Source organism: Rhinolophus hipposideros, assembly GCF_964194185.1.
Source record: "Rhinolophus hipposideros genome assembly, chromosome: 23".
NCBI classification, from domain to species: domain Eukaryota; kingdom Metazoa; phylum Chordata; class Mammalia; order Chiroptera; family Rhinolophidae; genus Rhinolophus; species Rhinolophus hipposideros.
In genome coordinates, this window is record NC_138069.1 from 42,138,677 (window position 1) to 42,156,552 (window position 17,876).

Sequence of the window (17,876 nt, forward strand, 5' to 3'; positions counted from 1 at the left end):
CACTCTCTGTAATCCCCAGCTACAGGTGGGCAGCCCTGTTCCCAGCTCTTTCACCCAGTGAGCCTATTTGGTCCTTTCTCACCACGATCCTTTAAAGTGTCCTTTCTCCCCCAAACTGAGCTTGTCTCCTGTCCTACATGTTGCCATCTCCACCCGGAAAGAAATCCTAAAGGCAGAGCATGAGAATCAACATCTTGCCATAGTGATTCAGAAGGAATGACTGGTCCAAGGAATGATTCTTAACTGACCTGCACCAAGGGCTGCACTAAGTGGATGACACCTGGCTCAGACCCTCTCAGAATGGGCTCATCATCCCGAAAGGAAGTCCCTGAAAGAATGCTACAGCCTGTGTGCACTGGATGTTGTAAAGGGCCAGGTTTGGGATGGGGGAAATGGGAAGAGATGCTAAGATGAGGTAAGGATAAAGCCCAGAGTGCTGAGAACGAGAATCAAAGAAAGGGGAGGACTTGAACGCAAGGGTCTGGATTGGATGATGGAAAGTTAGAAAAGACTGGAAAGTCAGGGATGTCTGCCAAGCCCCGAGCCCTGTGTTCTCTTCCTAATCCTCCCTGGTAGTGAATGGCAAAGAGCCACAGCTCACCTGGCCAGGAGAGGGATTCCAGGCCAGAAACTTCCCGGATATATCAGTTACTCCAGGGATGAAATTTACATAATATAAAAATAACTACTTTGAAATGTGCCGTTCAGTGGCATTTGGCACATTTACAGTATTATGCAACCACCACCTCTATCTAGTTCCACAACTTTTTCATCACCGGGAAAGGAAGTTCTAAAATTTACTTATCTTTAAGAATTTGCTTTTGAATTTCAAAATCTTGAATCCAGGCAAAACTTACGTACTCTCATGTGTGAGTTAGGGATTTCACCCTCATTGTACTTGAGGGTGGTCCAGAGTTGAGCTAACATAATACAACAGAATCTACTTTATTCTCCCACCAATCCCAAAGATCCCACTGTCATTTGGTAAAATGTTAACTACCCTTCATCCCAGGCCTGTTTCCTGGTGTCTCCTGATCCTTTTTTTGTTTTCTTTATAGTAAAATTGTCAGAAAGTTGTGCGTCTGAAGGTTCAATGGAGTCACGTCTGGGAGAACATGTGAGATACTCTTTTTATTCTTTTCGTTGTGTGCATGTTGACATACTTTCTATTTTCATGTATTGCATCTTAAATTTTGCTCCTCGTTTATTTCTTTTTCATTCACATTTTAAAAAATTGCTTGGCTGTGCTAATTTGGTTAAATTTTTCATCTGTATTCCTGCATCTCTCCGTTGCTTGGCTGCTGTGAGGCGGCCCCTCATCCCCAGGGGCCGAAGTCGTCGTGGAGCTGGGCTGGGGTGCCGAGCGGGAGGAGCGGGGTGCAGCAGGGTGCGGAGAGGGGAGGGTGACGTCGGGTTGGCAGGTCGCTGCAGGCCCCACCCCTTGTGTGGGCGGAGCCTCCCCGCGGGGTTTGCGGAGCCTCCCGCAGGGTTTGCGGCGCGCGCGGCCGGGGGCCGCGTCGGGCTGTGTGCGCAGGCGCGCGTCGCTCCTCCGCGGGCTTGTGGTGGTCTGGGGCTTCTGTCGGCGTGGTCGCGTGTGGGCCGGGCGTGGGTTCTGGGGGTCGGGCCGTGGTCCGCGCGGGCCGGCCGAGGCTGAGGAGAGGGGCGCAGCCCCGGGGCCGCTCAGGCCGCCCTTGCCGGTGGGGGCCGTGTCCACAGTGACTGCGGCGCCCGAGCGACAGCGCCGGAAGTGCCGCGTTTCGGGGAGAGGCCGCGCTTGCTGCGGGGTCTCCAGCCTCATAACCGCTGAGGCGGCCAGAACGTGGCCCAGAGGACGGAGCGACCGCCTGCCCCGGGCCCCGCGGAGTAGGCAGGTAAGGCGGGACCAGGTGCGCCTTGCCTGCGGTGCGCGGCGTCCACAGCCGCGGCTGCCCCTGCGCGGTCCTGCGGGTGGCGCCCGTTCCTCGGGCCCCAAATACGTACCTGAGATGCGTGTGCCCGACGCCTGCCGGCGGCTGTTTGAGTTCTGAGGTTCCTTCGAGTTTCCGTAGGTCCTGTGGACAACTCTGCACCGTCGGGCCGCGTGGACCCTCCCTGCCCGTCTCCCCAGTGCCGTCCAGCAATGCTGCCTGCCGTCATTAAAAAGCCTCGCGTGTGCGCCGTCCAAGGGGCCGAGAGCACTTCCCGGTGCCAGCCTGTCGTTGTCCTCAGACTCCTGCTTCGCACTTGTAGAAGTGCGGCCTGAGGTTTCTGGCAGCGGAGTGTTCCTAGAGAGGCAGGTCCGGGGCCCCCATGAAGGTTCCAGCTGACCTGAATTTGTTCTCTAGGCTCTGCTGGAACAAAGCAACGAAACTGAGGCCAGAAGGAGGGGGTCAGGAACAGGAATCTCACCAGGAAGCTCCTTTCCTCCAGCCTCTGACCTGAGACCCATCAGAGCTTCAGAAGAGTAAGAAGAACGCAGGAAAGGAGGAACCAAAGCTTGAGTGATTTCACCACTTCAGAAGCTGTGAGTTTGTCGAAGAGAGAAGGGAGGTGGGGCTGAGAGTGCTGGTGAGCAATGGACTGCATGAGAAATGTCACCTCATTGACCCAGCTGGGGATTCTACAGCTGGGAAGCTTTGCACCTTCAACCCCGACCCCCAAACAGCACTGTTTTCAGAAGCTGGGCAGCTTTCTAACCACGTCCAGTCACCTTGTCTGGCATCTGAAGATGTGCTGTTCTGTCTCTCCTGATCTTGCAGGGTCAAGAGAAGTCGCTGGAGGAGGGCTTGCCAGGGTTATCTATTTTTGTCTCATTTGACAGAAGGAAAAGAAGACTGAAAGGGGAAATGACTTGTCTAGGATCAATTAGAGGTAAATGAGAGAAGTCAGAGCCCCCGACTCCTGGCTTGGTGCTGACCACACAATCACGTGGATACAAGTTCCATTATAAAAGATTCTTTTGAGAACTAGCAATCAAATGGGAAGAAACAGTTTTTTCAAAGACCTGTGTTTAAGGCACCTATCCCTTTTTCCAAAGCTATATGAGGGTTCTTGGACTCAAGGGGTTAGCACCATGTAGCAAAACACGTACAAAATAGCCTTTTGGGGTTTTTCCCCTGCAGTGTCAGCTTTAGTGAAGGCATCCATCATACGTCATCTTTTGCGATTCCATTATTTGCTGGAGAACTTGGTTTTAAATGTTGCTGAGTTAGTGGTAGTGGGACATGAGTAGTGAAAGCAGTAGGGAACACTGCAGGTTTAAGGAGTCACCGAGGGATGGAGGTTACCTTCCTCTCCTCCAGGATCAAAAGTAGAAGTTTTCAGGAGGAGAATTGAGGAGCTGCAGGGCTAGCTAGCTCTCATTGTTCTGTTCCTCTTTCCTCTTCCAGGTATACCTTCCCAGGTTTTAGCGCTCTTCCAAGAACAACAGAAAATGAACATCTCAGGTGAGTTTCTTCTCTTTCGTCCCTGTTTTATTTTCCAGTGGATTTCATGGCTTTTGTAAGTGTGCTCATATATTAAGATGGAAATGTGTAAATAGATTAAAAAGAAAAAAAGTTACTTCCAAGTAAATGAAGAGTGAGTAAGAGACACCTCACTGGCTGTCATTTGTGTAGTCATGTGATCATACAGTCATCAAAAGTGAACAGTACATTTGTCTTTGATCTTCCTCATTTACACACGATTTTCACTGACCATAAAGAGAAAGCAACCCGTTATTCCTGGGATAGAAAGACTTCCTGGCATGGGAGTTTGGAAAACGGGTCTTTGAAGGTCTTCAGTAGTGAAGAGCGTAGTAATAACCCTTCTGTTGCCAGTAATTGTTTCTCACTGGCAGTGGAGGGCGGAGCTCAGAGAGGTTTTTGTTAGGGACCACAGCATTGCGGACTCCTTAGAACTTTCTGAATGTGTGCTTTGATTGACGGACAAAACCTAAGACTGTCTGGAGGAATGGAATGAAAGGAATGGACTGCATGTCCTTAAAATAATTTCTTAAACTGTACAGGTTGGCCAACATAGTTCAAACTCATAGTCTTTGGCAAATGTTTATGCACCATCTGCTCATGTTTTTTTAAGTTGTGGGAATATACGTATAGAACAAAATTTGACATTTTTACCATTTTAAGTACAGTTCAGTGGTATTAAATAAATACATTCATAGTGTTGTATTACCACCACCACCATCCATCTCCATAGCTCTTTTCATTTTGTAAAACTGAAACTGTACTCATTCCTCCCTGCCTCAAGTCCCTGGCAACCACCATTCTATTCTCTGTCTCTATGATTTTGACCAATCTAAGTACCTCTATATGTGATATCATACAGTATTTGTCCTTTTGTGATTGGCTTATTTCACTCAGCCTAATGTCCTCTAGGTTCATCCATATTGTAGCATGTGTGAAAATTTGTCTTTACTTTTTCTGGCTGAATAATATTCCATTGTGATATATACCACATTTTGCTTATCCATTCATTTGTAGGTGGATACTTGGGTTGCCTGCACGTTTGAGCTATTGTGAATAATGCTGCTGTAAACATGGACGTACAAGTATTTCTTCAAGACAGTGCTTTCAGTTCTTTTAGGTATATGCCCCGAAGTAGAATCGCTGGGTCATGTGGTCATTCTCTTTTTAATTTTTTGAGGAACTACCGTACTATTCCCACCAACAGTGTCCAAGGGTTCCAGTTTCTCCACATCTTTTCCAACACTTGTTGTTTTGTGTTATTGTGGGTTTTTTTTTTTAATAGTAGCCATCCCACTGGGTCTGAGGTGATACCTCATTGTACTTTTAATTTTCATTTACCTAATGACCAGTGATGTTGAGCATCTTTTCATGTGCTTATTGGTCATTAGTGTATCTTCTTTGGAGAAATGGCTATTTAAGCCCTTTGAGCATTTTAAGTCTTCCATAAACACGAGTGTATTCCCAGTTAGTTACGTCTTTAGTTTCTTTCAGCAGTCTTTTCTTGTTTCCATTGTACAAGTCTTGCACCTTTCTTGTTAATTCCTAAGTATTTTATTTTTTTGATGCTATTGTAAATGAATTGTTTTTGTAGTTTCCTTTTCAACTTGTTGTTAGTGTATAGAAATGCAGATGTTTTTGTGTTGACTTTGTATGCTGCGACTTTATTGAATTCATTTATTAGCACTAACAGTATTTTGGTGTGTGTGTGTGTTTGTGTGTGTGTGTGTATACTCTTGAGGGTTTTCTACATGTAAGATCACATCATTTATGAACAGATATAATTTTACTTCTTCCTTTCCAATTTGAAAATCTTTAACTTCTTTTTGTTGCATAATTGCTCTGGTTAGATCTTCCAATACTATATTGAGTGGAAGAGATGAAAGCAGGTATCCTGCCTTATTCCTGATCTTAGGGGAAGAACTTTCAGTCTTTCACCATCGAGTATGATGTTAGCTGTGGGTTTTTCATATAGACCTCTTATTATGTTGCGATAGTTTCTACTATTCATACTTTGTTGAGAGTTTTTATCATGAATGGGTGTTGAATTTTGTCACATGCTTTTTCTTTATCAATTGAGATGATCTTTTGTTTTTTTTCCTTCATTCTGTTAATTTGTAGTGTATTACATTGATTGATTTTCGTATTTTCAACCATCCTCACATTCCAGGAATAAATCCCATTTGGTCATAGTGTGTAACCCGTTTTCTATGCTGCTAAATTCAGTTTGCTAGTATGTTGTTGAGGTTTTTTACATCATTGTTCATAAGGGGTATTGATCTGTAGTTTTCTTGGCACGTCTTCTGGGTTTGGTATTAGAGTAATGCTGGCTTTGTAGAGTGAGTAAGGAAGTGTTCGCTTAAGATTTTGGAGAAGTTTGAGAAGGATTGGTATTAGCTCTTCTTTAAATGTTTGGTAGAATGAACCAGTGAAGCCTTCAGGTCCAGGACTTTTATTTGTTACGATAGTTTTTATTACTGATCCTTTCTCCTTATCAGTTATTCAGATTGTCTATTTTCTTCATGATTTAGTCTTGGTAGGTTTTGTTTCCAGGAATCTGTCCATTTCATCTTCGTTATCTAATTTGTTGGCATACAGTTGTTCATAATACTCTCTTATAATCCTCATTTCATCAGAATCGGTAGTAATGTTCTTGTTTTCATTTCTGATTTTAGTAATTTGAGTCTTTTTTTTAGTCCATCTACGTAGAGGTTTGTCAATTTTGTTCATCTTTTTAAAAAATGTTTTTGGTTTCATTGTCTCTGTTTTCTATTTTGTTTATTTCTGCTCTAATCTTTATTATTTCATTCTGCTAGGTTTGTTTTGTTCTTTTTCTAGTTCTTTAAGTTGTAAAGCTAGGTTGTTGATCTGAGATCTTTGTTTTTTAATGTAAATGTTAAAGCTATAACTGGTAACCTGCATGTCTTCATTGGCTCCTTGTTAACCTCAGTAGTCATGCTTACCACCTGTGGAGGGCAGACGATAGTCCAGTGTTTTCTTCTCTAGTAGGAAGAAAACAATAGGTTGTTTTTAATGAGGAAACAGAGATAAATTAAGCTTATTGTGTAAATTGGCGGGTTGTATATATTCTTTATTAAAAAATAAATAAATTAGGGGTGCTCAAAACTTTATTGCTGGGGTGGTGATGAAGTATTTTGGAGACCACTAACCTATGGGAGTGAGTCCAGAATTACTCCATAATTCTCCATAATGTATTACTCCATACATTACTCCATAATGTATTCCTGAATTCCTCTGTAACTGTCTCCTCCCAGCCCTATGCCCCATTGTCTGATTATACTGCTCTGTGTTTTTCATGCCTCTGAATTTACCTTATGAGCTGGTGCTACATTAGTGAAGATCTATTCAGAGAAGCCTATCCTGACAATTCAAAATAGAACCATGGTTTCTACCATTATTTAACGCTGATTATAATGATTCTTGCACAGCTCTCATAATACCTTATTACAGGATAAATGTTCATAAATGTGATTTGTTTCTTTACTATAATTTAAGCTACTTGGGGCAGGAAAAAAAAACATTGATTTAGCTTAATATTCCTGGCAAACTAAGACAGTTTCAGACACACAGTAAGAACTTTAAGTTTTTTTGTTTGAATTAATAAGTTAATACACTATCTGGCTTTTCCTGTCATGATACGATTTTAGCCCACAAAGTAAAACAAAAGAAGGTGTACAGTAGGCAACCTGTGTAATTTTTATGGTAAACTCTCAAAATAAACATGTTAAGAATTATTTCCCAGGTGGCTCGTTTATGCCATCCAGTATCGATCTCTTTGGCTTGAACAGAAATGTGCTGGTCAGGGATCTGTGTCATTTGAAAATGTGACTGTGGACTTGACCCAGGATGAGTGGCTACAACTGACCAGTATGCAGAGGACCCTGTACTGGGATGCGATGCTGGAGAACTACAGCCACTGGTCTCGGTGGGTGAGTAGTTTTCTGCGTGTCATGCTGTACAGCATGCATTTCTTTTCATGTTCATAGCTGCCAAAATTTACACGCCCTTGGTAGAGTTTAATATTTATGCGTACATCTCATGGGTCAGGGGTGATTTTTCCCATTGGGCACAGAAAGAATGTGTTCTCACCTCCCTAATGAAAGATTCAAATGGGTGGGTACCTTTATCACATGACTCTTGAAGCTGTACCTTCCTCATCCTTGAGGGGCCCCGATGTCCAAGCAATTTGTTGGAAGTCTCACCCCGAATCTCATTCACAGGATGTTGCATCACCAAGTCAGAGGTGATCTTCAAACTGATGCAAGAAGGAGAGCCGTGGCCATTAGAGGGAGAATTCCCCGGCTGCAGTGATCCAGGTAAGTGAGTCATTACCAGGCGAAAAAAAGAAGATAGAGGAAATCAGGTCCCAGAAGTTTGGCTGAGAGGTGGGGACCTTTGGTATGTATCTCAGTAATTCTGTTTAGGGCTCTCAGAGCTTTGGAAGTAACTGCACAGTGAGCCAGCCTCAGATAAGCTGACTCACATTCCGTTCACACTCTTAGATACAAATGCTTTCCTGTTCTGCCTGACTTTTATGGAAGTTGACCATTCTCATACCCAGTATTGAACCCCTGCCTGCCTCGTCTTAGACCTTTGTTCTTGGTTTCTCTTTCTTTAGTATTCATTTTCCTTCCATTTTCATGGGCTTTTTTTTTCTCTTTTAATTTCCACTCCCGGCATTAATGAATTTGTTAATTCTGAAGATATTCCTACTACATGCCATTTGAGTTTTTGGTGCTGTTGCTCAAACAAATCATATATAAGTTCCATTTGATCGGTCTCCTAAGCATTACTCAGTACTTTCTGCACAGCTACACCTCTTGATGTTTACCCGTCCTGATCCTAAAAGAAGAGCTTGGGACTTACCTCCATGAAGCTCACGCTTACCATGCTTATTTTTACATGTGTTTATGTTTGAACTAAAATTTTCACCTATGTTTTGAAGTGCTTCTTAATTAATCTAGCCAATTAATCCCTCTCTTCTACAGTTCCCATTTCACTTAGTGTCTAAGCCACAGGCAACTTGATCACATATTGTGACACCAGAGAGCATCTGGTTATTGCCTGAGGCTTTTGTCCCCATCTGAAGGGTCTCCATTTTCACTCTTTCTTACTGTGATGCGTAACATATACTAGGTATATTCATCTATTAATACTGTTAGGTATGTTTATTTGGAAAGCATTTTCTAATTACATAGGCCTATGTGACATTCCTGTAGATTCTTATTCATAGTGTATATAGATTTTCATGGGACCATGACAGTTTATAGCCTAAATTTTGAATAGATTTCCAGGTAATTTGACATATACTGCTTGTTGAGGGCCACTAACTATATATCTACTCAGAGGAATTCAAAGGCAACTGGAGATACATTAAAACATGCTAGGAGCATAAGTTGTAGTAGGGAGAGGTAAACAAAATTGTATAGCTTATTTTGAAATTCAGTTATCAAGTGCTATTTGGATACAGTTAGTGCTTCTCAAAGTGTGTTAATGAGAAATATAGGTATTGACTGCTTTCAGTTTCTGAGAAAATGGACTTTAAGAGTCATGATTTGAAAAAAAAATGTGTGTGTGTGTGTGTGTGTGAGAGAGAGAGAGAGAGAGAGAGAGCGCGCGCGCGCGCGCATGCGCGCGCCTAAGGAGAGATGGATTTCCTGGATGACATCTGGGTTTTTAGTAGAATCAAAGCTGAAAAGCAGGTAGGCTGAGTGTAAGAATCTGTATCAGACTTATAATTTGTGATTGGGAGTAAATATACATATATATATATATATATATATATATATATATATATACACACACACACATATCCTTTTTTCTTTTTTAAAGGAACTTTTTCTTTTCAATTTTTATTGGGGAACAGTGTGTTTCTCCAGGGCCCATCAGCTCCAAGTCATTGTCCTTCAATCCAGTTGTGAATGGCGCAGCTCAGCTCCAAGTACAGTTGCCATTTTCAATCTTTAGTTACAGGGGGGCGCAGCCCACCATCCCTTGTGGGAATTGCACCGGCACCATTGTTGTTGAGAGATCACATTGTAATCAACTGAGCCATCCGGCCACCCAGGAATAAATATTTTTAAAAATATTTCGTATGTATGTTTGTAAGAGTATCGTGAAAAACTAATATAAATCTTATTTTGTCCGTTGATATATAGATACTGGGCTATATCTACATAGACCTAGATAATCTAAGCCTCATCCTGCATCTAAGGCTTCCTGTGGTATTTCTCCTGAACATTCATGTAGGCTAATATTCTTGTCACACTAGTTCCTGTTTATGGTTTTTGTTGAGCTCACCCCATTATCTGAGTTGGTATAATGCTTTTTCCCCATTCATCAATTCCTGTGTTTAGTTTCCCCTTCTATTTTTAGTTCTGAAGGTCAAATTTTTAAAATAGCAAATATATGTATGTTTATTGCTAGTTTTACTCTTCCTTTGCTACTACAACAGGTGTTTTCTATTTTTGTTTTTCCTGATCCAAGGAGAAATATATGCTTGAGATTTCATCTTAGGAGCTTGCACCTGAAAATTGAGAATCAGTTATATAATATATTATACTTACATAGGAAATATGTTAACCTTGTAAAAGTACACTTAATTTTTTTTATTTCTAGAAGTCAGTAAGTTTGATGGTCAAAAAGACATAAACCAGGGAAACCAAGGTAAACATGTGTGGCCAGTTTCACTCATCAACAAAAAAACATTGACTAAGAAAAGAGATAATGTTTTCATTATCTCTTCTGGACATAAACCTGCTTTCTGCAAGAAAAACACCCTGTCAGTATGACTCGTGGAATGAATTTGAAAAGTGTTTCACAATTAATTACTATTAATAAAAAGAAAGTAAGAACTCTCATGAAATTAATGCACATGGGAAGTTGTTTCTTGATAATAAGCAAGAAAACTCATATTGGAAAGAAATCTGATGAATTAACCAAGAGGGGAAATCCCTAAGTCAAAATGAGGATCTGATTGAGCAACAGAAAATTCGAACTTTGGGACCAAGTTTTGAAGATAATGTGGAGAAGCCTTCCTTAATAAGCCTTCCTTAATCATTATACCTCAGAGGGCTCAAAGTGACGAGAAATCCTGTAATTATAAGGAACATGAGGAAAAGACCATGTTTCCCCCAAAATAAGACCTAGCCGAACAATCAGCTCTAATGCATCTTTTGGAGCAAAAATTAATATAAGACCCAATCTTATATTAAGACTCATATTATAGTAAAATAAGACTGGGTCTTATATTAATTTTTGCTCCAAAAGGTGCATTAGAGCTGATTGTCCGGCTAGGTCTTATTTTCAGGGAAACACAGTATCAGTGACAAGTCAACCCTTGAAGTCCATCAGGAAACTCACCCAAGGAAGAATCACTCTGAAGTTAGTAAGTGTGAGAATCAGCCCTCTTTAAACATCAGAAAGTTAAAATGAAGCAGAAAACTCACAAATCTAATGAAAATGAGAATAATTTCAACAAGAAGTCACATCTCATTCAACCTCATAAAACTCATGCAGGAGAGAAAATCTTTGAATGTAGTGATTGCAAGATATCTTTCAACCAGGAGTCCCACCTCACTCAATATGAGAAGACACACACAAGACAGAAACCACGTGAAAGTAATAAATGTGGAAAATCGTTTCAGAAATCACAACCCCCTGACCCCAAGACAACTCACCCTGGAGAGAAACCCAGTGAATGTGATAAAACTCCTCTGAAGTCAGCCGTAACTGCTCATCAGAGAATGCAGTTAGAAAAGAAGCTTGTGTGCAATGAGCGTAAGAAATCGTCATAGCTCAGCACTAAAAGTTCATCAGAGAATTCACACAGGAGAGAAATCCTATTAATGGAAGGAGAGTGGGAAATCCTTCTGTGCAAAATGAAATAGTCATCACCAGAGAACTCACACAGGAGAGAAATCAGGAATGGAAGGATTGTGGGAAATCCTGTGTAAAATCAAACATAACTAAACATCAGAAAACACATACAGGGGAGAAACCTTTCAAATGTAATAAATGTGGCAAAAATTTTTTATAGAAGTCACAATTTGCTGACCATCAGAGAACACACACGGGAGAAACCCTATAAATGTAATGAATATGGAAAATCTTTCTATAAGTCAGCCCTACATATACATCATGGGAAGCATACAGAAGAGAAACCCTTAAATGTACTGAGTATAGGAAATCCGCCATTGTGAGTTAGACCTCATGCATCAGGTATCTCATACAGGGAAGAAACCCTATGACTAATATATGTGGGAAAACTTTGTGTGTGACGTCAGGTCTCTCTAACCATCAGAAAATCCCCACAGATTTGAAACCCTGTGAATGTAATGAGTGTGGCATATCCTTCCCTCTGAATTCGATCCTCACTGTACATCAAAGAATTCACACAGGAGAGGGACCCTCTAGATGCAATGAATGTGAGAAGGCCTACAAAAAGTCAGCCCTCAGTAAACATCAGAAAACTCACATGGGGCAGAAACCACACAAATGTAATGAATGGAGGAAAGCCTTCCATACACAATCAACCCTAATTATACACCAGAGAACTCACACTGGTGAGAAGCCCTTTGAATGTAATGAATGTGAAAAGTCATTCGCTGTGAAGTCACTTCTTAATATTCATCAGAGAAATTACACAGGAAAGAAACCCCATATATGTGATGAATCTGGGAAAGCATTTCCTATGAAGTCAAACCTCACTTATCAGGAGACAATTCAGAAGAGAAACCTTATGAATGTGATGAATGTCAGAAAGCCTGTCACCATAAACCAACCCTAACTGTACACCAAAGAACATATACAGGGGAGAAGCCCTATAAATGTAGTGAATGTGGGAAATCCTTCTATATGAATTCAACCCTCAGTACCAGAGAAAACACATGGGAGAAATCTTATGAATGTAAGGAATGAGGAAAAACCTTCTTCCAGAAGTCACACCTCATCAAACACCAGAGAACACTCACTGGGGAGAAGCCCCATGAAGTAATAAATGTAGGAAATCTTTCTAAGTCTGCCTTAACCATACATAAGAGAACTCATGCAGCAGAGAAGCCCTACAAATGTAACAAATGTGAGAAATCTTTCTGTATGAACTCACATCTCACTGTGTATTGGAGAACTCACACAGGGAATAACCCCCTTTGAATGTAATGAATGTGGGAAAACTTTTTATGTGAAGTTAAACCTCATTAATCATCAGAGAACTCACACCAGGGAGAAGCCATGTGAATGTAAGAGACATGGGAAATCCTTCTTTGTGAAGTCAACCCTCACAGTGCATCGGTGAACACACATGGGAGAAATCCTATGAATGTAATGAATGTAGGAAATCCTTCTGCAAGAAGTCAACTCTCACTAAGCATCAGGTAATTCACAAAAGCAGTACCCTAAATTGTAATAAATGTGAAATTTCTGTGTTAATGCAAATTGAGTCACACGTTAGAGAACCCATGGAAGAAACCTTATGAATGTAGTAATGCGGAGACTTCTTTTTGTGTAAATTCAGTCTTTAGTTGATACTAGAAAGCACACATGGTAGAGAGTGGAGGGCTCTCCATGGATAAAATGAATATTGGAAAACATGTCATCTTACTGAATGTCAGGGATGTCTACAGAAAGAGATCCCTGAGAACACCCTGTGTATTAGTATCTACCTACAAATCAAAATATGCCTCAGAGAAATCATGGGAAAAACACAAAGACTGCAACATGAGTATAAAGCATTTACAAACTCACAACTTACAGAACACCAGGTAATTGATATAGGAGTGAAAATATATGCATGTTTTATAGGCATGAGAGCTTTCAAGACAAAAACACAAAGTTTGTTTTATAAAAAAGGAATTAATACTGAGGGAAATCTATCAACGTAGGGAATGTGGATAGATTTTTTTCTTTAGAAATAATGTAATACCAGAAGTCATGATTGTGATGTGGTACCAAGTTTTGAAAATGTGGCATAAGATATAGCTAATGCTAATGATACTCATTGCTAGAATACGAAGCCTTTAGAAAAACACAAGTTTCAGCAGCAAGGTGACAGCATTAGACCCTTAAGGGACACTTGAGGTAAGCAAGGCCTAGGTATGTTAGTATCCAATGTACATATGTTGTGTGTGGTTGGTTTCCATAGTGGGTGTCAAAACAGTTGTCAGGAGGAAATGTGTCCCCATAGTTTAATAATTATTATGACGGATTTCTCACACTAAATTCCACCAGTGTTTATTTGTATTTTGATAGTACAGTATACATTATAAGTGACTTATCTGACCAATTTGAAATACTGTACCACAACATATTGAGGAAATCAAAGTACAGAAAATTGTATATCGCATGCTACCTTTCGTGTAAGAACGGAAATGAAATAGGAATACACACACACACACAATTGCTTATTTTTACAAAGAGAAACACTAGATGGATAAACTACAAACTTATAGAAATGAATCCTATGGTGGCAGGAGTGAACAGCATGGCAGAGACTGGGATGGAAGCAAAATTTCTTTGATTATACTTTTTAATGAAATTTTCGCTTTTGAACAAATATAAATTATTTACATATTCAAGAATAAAAGCAGATTCTAAAATTGAAAACAGAAACAAATCAACTTATATCTAATGGGTAACTTAACCACACAGAGACTAATTTTTTCAAGAAACTTTTGAACATATTATTATGACTATACATCCTTAATGGGATGTGTTAAAGGACAAAAAACTTGCAAAAATTATAAACATCACTCATTAATATTCATGTTAATAATATTGGTGTTATTTTGAATCTGTTTTGTGTATATTGTAGGATAAAGCAAAAAGAAATTGCTAGAGTTACTAGGAACCAAAATTTCTAGTTTAAGAGGTGATCATAAAAGGCAAAGAATCTATGTAAAACTCCCTATACTGATAAGTATGAATTGAGAGTATCACTCATTATGTTTTACAATTTATATATTTCCTAGCTCTGTCCACTGCGAGGGCAGTGGTCAAACAGAATGACTGTAGCTGACTATAACATTTGAATTTTAAAAATCTGAGTCCACAGCAATACACAAAAAAGGATAAAGGGGCTAAGCTCATTTCCAGCATTGGAGGAGAATGTTTCAAAAACTCCTTTCTCTAATAAGAGGGAAAGAATCAGGTTTCACTCTGTCCTTTTAGTAGTAGCAGTTGTCCATTTTCAGTTGTGGTAAACCTGACCATTATTGGAAAATGTCAGCTAATAAATGTAGAAGGAATGACAATTTGAAAATTCACTAATTCATAAGCCCCAGTGCAGCTCTGCAAAGCTTGTCAATGGATGTTAAGATCATTAGATGCGGAGGAGACAGTATTTTTGTAGTGCCAGAATATCACCCATGAGTGTCACTCATTGAACCTGGAAGAAGTGTGCCTTTACACTGGAATGCTTGCGTGCCCCACTAATTTAACCATATGATCAAAGGTGGCATTATTGAGACGGCCATCATGTGCCTCTGGATGAGATGCACTGTGATGGATTTACTGTTGCACTGGACGCCCTCACGCAATATGCAAAGGCAGGGCACTCCACTGGATGGTCTTCTTGCCAGAAGATTTGTTATAAATCTCATCAAATATTTAGTCTTGTACTTTTCAGAAAATAGAGGAGATAGAGGAACATCTTCAGTGGAGAAAACAGACAAATCTGGAATGTGGGGCATTACACCAGACAGTTGACAACTGCCTTTTTCAAAAAGGCAAATGCCATTTAAAAGAAAGAAAAGGTAGGGGAACTGTTTTCAATTCAGAAAGACTGATGAAACATAGTCAAATGCAGTGCATGAACCTTGATTGGTTCCAAAAAGGCATCTACACAAATGTGTTGGTGGCAGTTAGAGGGATTTGGAATGGGTATTAGATGATTTTAGGGAATTCAAGTTAATTTTCTTAAGTGTGATAATTATGGTTATGAATGTCAATGCCTGTTTCTAGGACACACATTTTGAATACAGAGAGATGAACTGTCATGATGTCTGCAGCTGTGAAGTGGTTCAGGAAAAACAGCATATCTAAGTAGATGGAGCAAAAAGTCAAAATTTAGCACGTGTTGAACTTAGTGGTAGGCACGTGAGTGTTCACTGTATTTTTCTTAAAAGAGCTCTACAAATGTTTATTAAAAGTTTCGGGAAATTACCACACCACTTACCTATTCTCTGACTGTTTTGGGACACATATAAATAATTACTCCCATTGTTATTGATCCGCTCTCAATAAAGAAGGCAAACAATGCCTTTTTAGAATGTGATTGTCTTGGGTTTAGCGCTCACGCAGTATGCAACGGCAGGGCACACCGCTGGTGACAACACAGCTTGGTTCACCAACAGCTGCAGGCTGTAGTGCCCACTGCGTTAAAAGATGTGTTGTACATAGAAGATACCCTTCTCTTTCCCACCACTGAAGGCTGGAGAGGGGCCTACAGAGGTACACTGCATGTAGCCCAAATGATGGTAACCCAGGGACCACTGCAGACAGGCTGCAGATACTCTGCCCAATTCCTTTCCCGCAGGTTGGCAGCTGCTCTATTTCTTGCTTGTTGGAGAGACTTGTAGCCCTTGTTCCTCTCCTCACCAGGATGCTTTGGGTTGCGCATATGACAAAGCACTGGCCAATAGGACGTTTAGAGAACCATTCTGGATGATTTAGGGGAAAGGTCTTTTTACTGGGTCATGAGCAGAATGGCACTGTCCATCGGGACAACCCCGCTTGTTGCATCATGTGGGTCAGGGTTGGTATTAGCCAGTCCTGAAGCTGTGCAGGAAGGAAGGCCTGAGGTTGGCAATGTCCCTCATGCTGCGAACTCTCGCATCCTGCCATTGCAGGGGTGTGCAATTTTTTAAAATTAGGTAATTCAGAAGTGTTAGATACAGGAATTTGGGAGCAAGGACGATTTCTTTTTTGAGAAAATAATTCAGAGACTGCTTTCTCCCCTGTAAATTTCTGTATGATGTTATTATTTTTTTTTATTGGGGAACAGTGTGTTTCTCCAGGGCCCCTCAGATCCAAGTCATTGTCCTTCATTCTAGTTGTGGAGGGCGCAGCTCAGCTCCAAGTCCAGTTGCCGTTTTCAATCTTTAGTTGCAGGGGGCACAGCCCACCATCCTATATGCGGGAATTGAAACGGCAACCTTGTCGTTGAAAGCTCCCACTCTAACCAACTGAGCCATCCGGCTGCCCCTCCAGAAGCTCAGCGTCAGCTCGTTGTCCTCAATCTAGTTGTGGAGGTCGCAGCTCACTGGCCCATGTGGGAATCGAACCGGCAACCCTGTTGTTCAGAGCTTGTGCTCTCACCAATTGAGCCATCCGGCTGTCCCATGACTTTATTTCTTGTTTGAAAGAAATCGAGCACAGGAAATTTCCTTCTGGAACCTATTTACATATGAGTATTAAGTATTCCTTCTCTTTATTTGAAACAACCTTTTAAAATTTTAATGAATTATTCATTGATCTTTTCCTACTTTTCCTCAAGATTTTTGTTTTCCTGATGAATTGCTCGTTGCTTCTACACCATTTAATTATCTTTTTGTTCCTGATTTGAAGTATCTTTATCATAGGTTAATGATCACATGTAGTGGCTTTACCTTTCGTCTTCTTAGCATTCTTTCCCACATCCTTCCAGGAGCAGCTGAGTCCCCAGGGCTGGCACATCACAGCAGCTGTCCTTTTGGCCCAGTTTAGTTGTTCTTGGGATGGACAGTTAATCTAAGAGGGATCAGTGAGAGTAAAGGCCAGTTCTTATTAAGGTTCGTTGTACAGTAGATAATCATGGACCAGCGGATGCTTTATTTTGACCTTGAAGTTGCCAGCAGCTTGGTTATATTGGTTTTTCTCCTACGTGCAGTCTCATAATTTGTACACCGTTTCTTTCTGGATATCATTGTTTTACTGAACTATTTTATAATTGTGCTAATAACGTTTTTCTGTGTTACTGAAGAGCAAGTCCCTCTTCATCCTGTTTTTCAAAACTTCCTTGGCTTTCCCCACATTAGTTCTTAGAGACAGTGACCAATAGGATGGACTTACCAGGCTCCTCTCCAAAGCCTGGGGGATTCTGATTAAGAGTTTGTGTTTAAATTTAGTCTCAAAGTAACTGCCCAGAGAGCACAGTGCACTCTTAATCCAGCTGGGTGGCACTGTGCCCAGTGACCAGATACTGGGCTCATGGAGATAGCCTCTGCGAATTTCTCTTTTTCCTATCAGTGGGCTATATTGTCCTGTTTTGTAACTTTTTTTGCTGAAAATTGGACATTTTGTATATTATAATGTGGCAACTCTAAAAATGAGATTCTCCCCTTAGTTGCAGGGTTCTTTTTTGTTTGGGTTCTTGTTTGCTTCTTTGTTTGTCTGTATTCTTTGTCATGTGTGGCCATTGAATTCCTTGTTCCAGTA

At 40.8% G+C, this 17,876-nt stretch overlaps 1 long non-coding RNA gene across 1 annotated transcript in view; it reads left to right on the forward strand.

Moving 5' to 3' along the window:
* The first annotated feature begins 1,508 nt into the window (after positions 1-1,508).
* Positions 1,509-17,876, forward strand: part of LOC308491857 — a 32,075-nt gene continuing 15,707 nt past the window's right edge. Inside the window, exons 1-6 of the long non-coding RNA XR_013992418.1 lie at positions 1,509-1,871; positions 2,325-2,503; positions 2,739-2,850; positions 3,369-3,425; positions 7,253-7,389; positions 7,685-7,780. This is a non-coding gene — a long non-coding RNA (uncharacterized lncRNA). The remainder of the gene's footprint in view (positions 1,872-2,324; positions 2,504-2,738; positions 2,851-3,368; positions 3,426-7,252; positions 7,390-7,684; positions 7,781-17,876) is intronic.